Below are 8,451 nucleotides of genomic sequence, written 5' to 3' on the forward strand. Positions count from 1 at the left end.
GTACATTTTTTTTTTCATTTCTTGAACTGATCAATATTCAATTAATTACAATTATTTTATTCACTCGCCATCGCCTCTCACACCCCGGTCAATCAATCATCCATCACTAGAACCAAATTACCATGACAGGATTTTTTCACGCAGCCCCCCATTATTTCCGACATGCGGTGCCGGCAACTCCTGCTACTACTACGACATCGATGGCGTTATTTCAGCCGAACGAGTTGTATAAGCTATCGCATAAATATATAAGCGCCTTGCGAAGTACGAGGAGACGGGCGGACGGAAAAACTTTATTGTCCGACATTTACAGGGGAGTCACGCACAGGTCTACCCCCCGCCTAGACAACAGCCGTTATGAGCTTCGGCGGCGTCTTTGGCCAGGTGGATCAGTTGGAGTTGTCTCCGGGTCGGAGCTGAACAGTATAGTGTCTCCCAGTGTTCAGTCTTTAATGTAATAACTCGCTTAGGAAGCTTGACGGCAGTCCCAGAGCATATGATTTAGATCGGCCCTATAATTACATTTTTTTTTTCATTTGTTGCAGCATTGTCCTTCATAATAGAAGGAAATGAGTTGGTTTGGAGTCGTCTCTAAGCAAATGACTGATGTTTAGGAGAAGGTGTAACCTGCATTTCATGCTGTGATTAAATGTGTAGGACAGGAGAACAGCACTTCGAGAATCCCGATCTCACATAGGGGCCTCGCCATTTCTCAAATACCGGGTTTCAACAAATGTTTTTCCCCTCTTCGAGAACAGGAATTAAAAACTATAAGAAAGGTAGGATTTATGACTGCATGCTGCTACGAAAGAACGAAGCGTAGGAAGGTCTGAAAAAAAAAAAAAAAAAGACAGTTTAGGGAATCCCTGAACACCCTCTGGAGACCACCACTTTACCACTATTAAATTGTTCCATTAAGGCTCGAGTAGGACTGTTTTCGGTTACATCGGATAGATTTTGCTGAGAGTGACGAAAGGGCAACTTTCATTTATTGGCGTATTTGGCCATGTTAGTTAACAAAAAAAAAAAAATAAATAAAGCACGGTACAACACGGCTAGTGGAAACAGAAAAAAGAAAATACGAAGGACTTTAGCGACTAAAGTAGTGAAAGGCGAAAGCCGGAGGGCCGCATTCTGGTACGCAACTGGCACTAATAAGTAATTATTTTATTCATTAACGGTTTAGTAATTCAGTAGGCAATTGGTTGGTTTGGTTGGTTTGTGGGGTTTAACGTCCCAAAGCGACTTAGGCTATGAGAGACGCCGTAGTGGAGGACTCGGGAAATTTCGACCACCTGAGGGTCTTTAACCGTGCACTGACATCGCACAGCCCACGGACGCCACTCCGTTTCGCCTCCAACGAAACGTAGCCGCCGAGGCCGGGATTCGATCCCGCATCCTTGGGAACAGTAGTCGAGCGCCGTAACCACTGCGCCACCCCGACAAATAATTACGCAAGGAAACAATTAACCATTAATTTGTCAATTAATGACTTACGTATAGTTAGACATTAATTGGTAATTAATTGTGGTAATTTGTAGTGAGTAATTGAGAAGTGGTAGAGGTTAATGACGGTTGTCAATTGATAGAGGGTGACGTAATGTTGTGTCCGAAAAAATAATTAGTGCAATAAATAAGGTAATTAATTAGAATAACTGGTTCACAGGAAAGGGGAGGCGCAGTATCTGCCTCATTCTGTGGACACCTGAACCACGTCGTAAGGGAAGGGAGGAAGGTTGGGAGTATAAGTGGAAAGTCAGAAAGGGGTGCCGTAGTGGATGTGACTTCAAGAATGTGACATCACGCAACTGGAAGTAGAGCCGAAAAAAAAAAAGGCATAGGAATTGGCGCGCACTTTGAAAGTATCAATGACTACAATGGGGAAAACAAGAAGTGAATTAATGTGAGGTAGAGTATGTGACCTTACGCAACCGGAAGTAGAAAGTAGTGGAAGTAGGGCATAGGAAAGGACTGGCGCGCAGTTTGAAAGTACCAAAAACTAAAATGGGCAAACAAGAAGTGAATTAGGCAACTAGAAGCAACCAGAAGCAACCAACAGCAGCATCCGTGCTTTCGCATTACTCCAATGCAGATTCTGCAGTGCTCTTTAATTTTTTTTTTTCAATAAAAATGTTTTCATAATCATAATCTCATACTCTAATATTTCAGCTTAAGTTCAAAATCTTGCGCATGGTGTATTTCTAAACTCGTGACTCTGCTCATGACTAAAGTATAAAAGATGATAGCGGTCATTATCATCAGCTTTGCGATGAATGTCGGGTCTTCGACTCTCGCGGGAACACGCCTTGGACAAGAGAAGAAGACAAGGGCAGAACAATGCCTCGCGCTGAGAAGAATCCCCCTTCGTGGGTATGTGCCATATACCAAGGCAGAAGAAGAAGAAGGTTATCCGTGCAAGCACGAGCAGCACTGTTCTCGGGCACCGTCGCTTTTAGGCCTACGCCCTACTTTCCGACATCGCACGTCAGTCCTGAATCCCTCGGAGGGGACTTCCTGCGCGCCTGGAGTAGAAACTTATATTCGGCCATGCACCGTCGGCAGAACTCCAGGAGTGGCCGGCTCGACTATTTTTACAACACGCTGTACCATACCGTGATCGAGCATCAGGACTCCGTGACCGGACTGATCCCGGGCCACAAGTTTAGCGGCCACCATGCCTGGGTCCGCGACAATGTGTACTGCGTACTCGCGATGTGGGCCCTTTCCCTGGCATACAAGAAGAACGCCGATGTCGACGAGGACAAAGCCACGGCCTACGAGCTCGAGCACCGCTCCGTGAAGCTCATGCGGGGGCTCCTCGTGTCCATGATGAACCAGAAGGACAAGCTCGAGCGGTTCAAGGAAACGCAGAGCGCAACCGACTGCCTGCACGCCAAGTTCGACGCGGCCACTGGTGAGGCGTGCGTGGGCGACCAGGACTGGGGCCACCTGCAGATCGACGCTACGTCACTGTACTTGCTCGTCCTTGCCCAGCTCACTGCATCGGGAGTGCAGATTATTTTCAACCTGGACGAAGTTGCCTTCATACAGAATCTGGTGTTTTACATCGAGAACGCGTACTGCGTTCCGGACTTCGGTATGTGGGAACGCGGCGACAAAACCAACCAGGGAATTCGCGAGCTTAACGCGAGCTCAGTGGGTGCGGCCAAGGCAGCGTTGGAAGCCATGAGTGAGTTGGACCTGTTCGGTTGCCGGGGTGGGCCAGCCTCTGTCATCCATGTCCTGTCAGACGAGACGCAGAAGTGCGACGCAGTGCTTCGCTCCATGCTGCCCAGGGAGTCCAATTCCAAGGAGGTGGACGCGGCTCTCCTGTCGGTGGTAGGATTTCCTGCGTTCGCTGTCGATGAACCCAGTATCATTTCCCAGACTCGCTCGGCTATAGTGAAGAAGCTGCAAGGAAAATACGGCTGTAAGCGATTTCTTCGCGACGGATACAAGACTGCTCGTGAGGACTCGAGAAGACTACACTACGAACCATGGGAGCTGCAAGTGTTCGAAGGTATCGAGTGCGAATGGCCCCTCTTCTTCTGTTACCTTGTCATCGACGCCTGTTTCCGCGAAGATAGGAACGAGGTGGACAAGTACTCTGAACTTCTTGACCGAGTGCTGATCAAAACTGACGATGGCCTTAAGCTAGTGCCCGAAATGTATACTGTTCCCGCCGATGCTGTGAACCGGGAATGCGAACAACCCCACACTCAGGTACGGGTGCCTATCGGAGAGATCCCTTTCATGTGGGCTCAGTCGCTGTATATACTGGGTAAACTTCTCGAGGAAGAATTCTTGGCTCCTGGAGAACTGGACCCGCTTAACAGGCGTTTGAGATCCCTGCCGAGACCCGAACTAGTCGTTCAAGTGGTTCTGTTGGCTGAGGATGAGAAAGTGAAAGAAAAAATATCCCTAATCCACCCGGGCATTCAGACAGTGGCAGAAGTTTACCCCTTCGAAGTTCACCCAGCCCACATGCTTGGTGAGCTGTATTCACACCTTGGAAAGCACAACAAGATGGCGCTATCCGGGCGCCTGTCTAAGGACGTCGGACTGGTTGCTACCAGCAAGATTTACCAGGTGAAGGGCAGGACATGCGTTTTTACGCCGCAGAACCTTGACAGCCACGAATTCCACTTGTTAAATGACGTAGACCTCTTCGCTAGCACTCTTCGATCAGACGTAGCCATGATTCGTGCCCACTGGAACGTTCCCGGACGGCCCACTATGGTCGTGACCATCAGTTCGCGGCATCTGATTGGTGAGAAAGTTCCTATCAGTCTCCGCCAGACTCTGAAGAAGCTCGTCAGTGGCTACGTGCATGGCACGCGTGTCTCCCTGAAGCGCATTGAAGAGTTCGTCAAGACGTCGTCTGTAGCTAGCCTGGACTTTCTAAGAAACTATGAGTTTGGCGACCCCGACAATTTACCAGCCCCGGTTCAAGAATACTTTGATCGCGAGATGTCTATATGCCTTCCTAGCCGCAGTCCAGCAAGGATATCGCTCGCGCCGCAGCGGAGCTCATCCCAACCGCGTGTTGGCAGTATTGGTCTCCCTGTCACTCCTGGTCGGGTTAAATCGATTACCTCGGGTCTCATTCGTCGGTCTCGATCACTGACAGGACAGGAGAGTCCTGACGACCCATTCACTACTCTCCTTAGTCGCGAAACTTCGGCACAGGCCTCCCTGATGCCTTCCCGGCTGGTTTCGCGCCGGTCTTCTTACGACGAGGGTCTGCCGATGCCATTCCGGTTTGTCTCCGAGTCCCAGCTTGACCAAGTCACCGACTTGGAGCTGCTCACGACCCTCCGTGAGACGGAATCGATGGAGGAACAGGGCGACATCCTGCAGTACTTGTCCATCCACAAGGGCTTCAACTGGGACACCGGTTTAGGACATCCTCAAACAGTTGTCACCGTGTGGAACCTTTTCCATGACTTTTATGATCGCGCCTGCCAAGAGCATAAATGGGGCCTCGTCCGGCACTTTGCTGGGTCTCTCGGCAAGAGAGTCGAGGATCTTGCAAAGTCTGTGACTGATCTGCTTGTGCGGCAGAAACAGGTCACGGTGGGCATGCCTCCCCATAACGAGCAAGTCATCACGCGACCGCTTTCTAACAAGGAGCTGCGTAACATCATCAGCGAAGTGCACAGGGGAGACCAAAGCATGGCCATGCTCACGCAGGAGCTGCTGGCCTACTTGGCCGTTTTCATCCAAACGGACTCGCACCTATTCGAGGGGATGCTTCGCCTGCGTGTTGGGCTCATCATACAGGTGATGGCATCAGAATTGGCGCGCACTGCTCGTAATAAGGACCAAGACACTGCCGAACTGCTGCTCGGCCTGAGCCCATACGAGATGCAGTCGCTACTGTTAACCATTTTGAGCGGCCGTGAACTCATCGGTCTGCAGGCCATCTCGGCACCCGACTCCATGTACACCAGTTTCTTCGCATACAAGCGTAGCATGGCGAAATCCTTTGTGCACAGCGCAGGGACGAGCGAAGGCTTATCGGCGGCCACAGCAGATCACCAGCACGGGCTGTGGCGGAGAAGGAGGCGCCTGGACGGCGCCCTCAATCGCGTGCCCGTGGGCTTTTACTCGTGCGTCTGGCTCGTCCTCGAGCGCTGCACGGGAGTCTGGATTCGCGGCCAATGCCTACCGTGGGGCCTCACCAGGGAAATGACAGCCGGGGAGTTCAAGTTCGCGCTCAAAGTCGAGGAGATGCTGAACAGGATCCCCGAGCCCGAGTACCGGCAGCTCCTTGTGGAGACGTTCATGGTTCTCAGCATGGCCGTGGAGTCTGGAACCATGGAAAAGTTCCAGGAGCCGGTGGACATCGAATGCATTGTGCAACGTGCCCACGCCCTCTTCCTCGAAGATCAGCGCCAATGTGAGGGCGACTCGACGCTTTGTTGCTGCGTGTCGCCGCCAATCACCCCCTGCGAGGCGAAGGTGGGGATCTGCGAGCGCTTCTACGACACGGCGCCCAGTGGTGCCTTTGGCACAATGACCTATCTGGTCCGTGCTTTGGCGTGCAGCTTCCAAGAGCTTACCAACGTACACGCCGCTTGTCCCATTTCTTGACCACGGCCTATACTTTGGAGTTAAGGTCTCGCTACACTCTTCCACGCAAGTTTTGCAAGACATTTTGCTTATATTTTAAGCACGCGTGTTGAACAAAGCTGAAGGTGAAGAACGATCACGTACACAATTACTAAGCCGTTTTTCTACACGATGTCTCACAGCAGTGGTTGCACGGTGTGATCGTCGGTGCGATAAGGAACTAAATCTATACCAAATTGTAGTTGCTCAAGTCGAACAATGCATGTATTCTAGGAATGTCATGTTGGGCGAAGTTATCGTATTGCATGTTTCCCACGTGGAAGCATGCTTGACACCCATTTAACTGGACTTTATTATTGTGTATTGACGTAATTTGATTACTCTCTACTATATTTCATCTACATCGCTCTACGCGCTGAGTATGGACGTTGTCCCAAGCGCCGATCAATAGTTTTGGGTATGCTTTGTAGATACCAATATGACCCGCCGGCACTCATGATGTTTGACAATGCCAAGGAGTGTAAAAACAAATGGATGTGGTCACGATCACCACAGATGGAACATTGATTATACATAATGAATTGATTGTTTAGTATAAGTGCGAAGATTCATAAGAGTCTTGATACTTTACTGAAAACTGCTTTTCACGTGTGCGGGATGTGTTTTATTTCCATGGTCCATTATCTCCACATAGTGATTCCAACAAGCACAGTATGATGCGCTAGATTGCCCTGGCCATTTGTGAACATGAGCACAATTTATCTTAGCCGGCATATAATCTTTTTGCAATATATTACAGAATGCTGCCGCGAAAGACATTATAGAACGTAAGCCTCGTTATGGTCCTTAAATGCACGGCCAGTTATTGCTTCACCGGTGGTGAGAAAGATTGATTACAGTAACATAAGCTGCTCAGGTCATCCTGATTGATGGGCGGTGTACGTGTTTTTTTTTGGCGACCAGTCACCTGCGCAAGGCGGTAATCCTTGGCCCTAAATCACAGGTGAGATGAATTATATAAGTGAGTGAAATGGCTTGTGAAATGAAGTGCGTCAGTAAGCGATCATGGGGTCCCTATATGTGTACAAGCCGAACGAGTACAGGAAAGTGTGCCATCCAGCTGCTCTTTCTCAAAACCTTTTTCGAAAGAGAACCAAGTGCTTATATTTGCACTAAACCCACTCTGGGTTTATCTCAGGTCTATGATTAGCATAAAAGCCACTAAGCCGTGCCATAAGCTTGCTTGAGACCTCGCCTGTAGACCAGAATTTTTTACTCTCACAAGCAGGCTGCTAGCACGCTCCTGATGATGATAATAATGATGATAATAATAATAATGATGATGATGATGATGATGATGATGTCAAGGTTTGATGATGATGTCCACCCTTTGCAATGGGTGGACGTCGGTTTTCGCGTTGAATGCGAGCTTGTGAGCGAGCGTTCTTCAATTGTGTCGTTAACGCGCTCTACCACCTATGCGTGTAGGTGTGTGCTGTACATCGCCACTCACATGTGTCCCTGAGAGTACTACAGCGATTTGAAGCGCGCTGTTTCCTCGGTGACGTAATATACGAGGGCAGTCTATCATGCAGTTTACGAACTATAAAGCGAAGCGCTGTTTATGCGCAGCGGCGTGCTTTTTCTTTTTTTTTTTTCTTTTTTTTGAGGGGGGGGGGGGGGGCTGCCCTTAACATGTGAGAAATCTACATGTTTTTTCTTATTTTCTGATTTGATTTTGCGCACGAGAATGGAGATTTTTTAACCTGACTCCATGCATGTGTCAGGTTGAACCAGATCGACGAGCCTCGCGCCGAAGTTTGCTTAGGCGAAAGTTTTTTTTTTTTTTTTTTTCGGCCAACAGTGGTTCGTCTTTGGCTTTCGTTTTTCCTTTAAAGGAATCTAAGTACGACAGCCAAGACTCCCAATTGTTATTTCCTTATTTCAGAGAGAACTCGGCGTACAAAATGGTTGAGCGCAGTAGCTTTTTGCGGTTAGTATTTACCTCGGACGCAACATATTTAATTACGTGTTGTGATCTCGCCCAAGGTCTAAGCAGCGGTTTCACACACACACAGATAGCATCTAAATTAAATATACTCGTCTTGTCGCTTCAAAATTCGGGAGAGCTGGCTGCTGTCTTAATATTTGTTCAAGGCTTAATACGAATAACGAAACGGGGTTATGCCCTCCAGCGGTGGCTCTCGCAGCGACGGCCGCACTTCGATGAAGACGAAGCTGAAGCGCCTGTGTAGTGTGCAATGTCAGCGCTCGTTAAAGAACCCCAGGCAGTCGGTAAATTTCCGGAGCCCTCCACTACGGCTTATCTCATAGCCGGTGATATGAAAACTGAGTCTTATTGCCCCAGCAAGCATT

At 49.0% G+C, this 8,451-nt stretch overlaps 1 pseudogene; it reads left to right on the plus strand.

Annotated features, from left to right (window-relative positions):
- The first annotated feature begins 2,547 nt into the window (after positions 1-2,547).
- On the plus strand, positions 2,548-6,096 carry LOC146178195 (putative phosphorylase b kinase regulatory subunit alpha pseudogene; annotated as a pseudogene).
- Positions 6,097-8,451: the final 2,355 nt, after the last annotated feature.

The sequence above is a fragment of the Amblyomma maculatum genome, chromosome 9 (genome assembly GCF_055883805.1).
Source record: "Amblyomma maculatum isolate TAMU_Amacu chromosome 9, ASM5588380v1, whole genome shotgun sequence".
In the NCBI taxonomy this organism is placed as follows: domain Eukaryota; kingdom Metazoa; phylum Arthropoda; class Arachnida; order Ixodida; family Ixodidae; genus Amblyomma; species Amblyomma maculatum.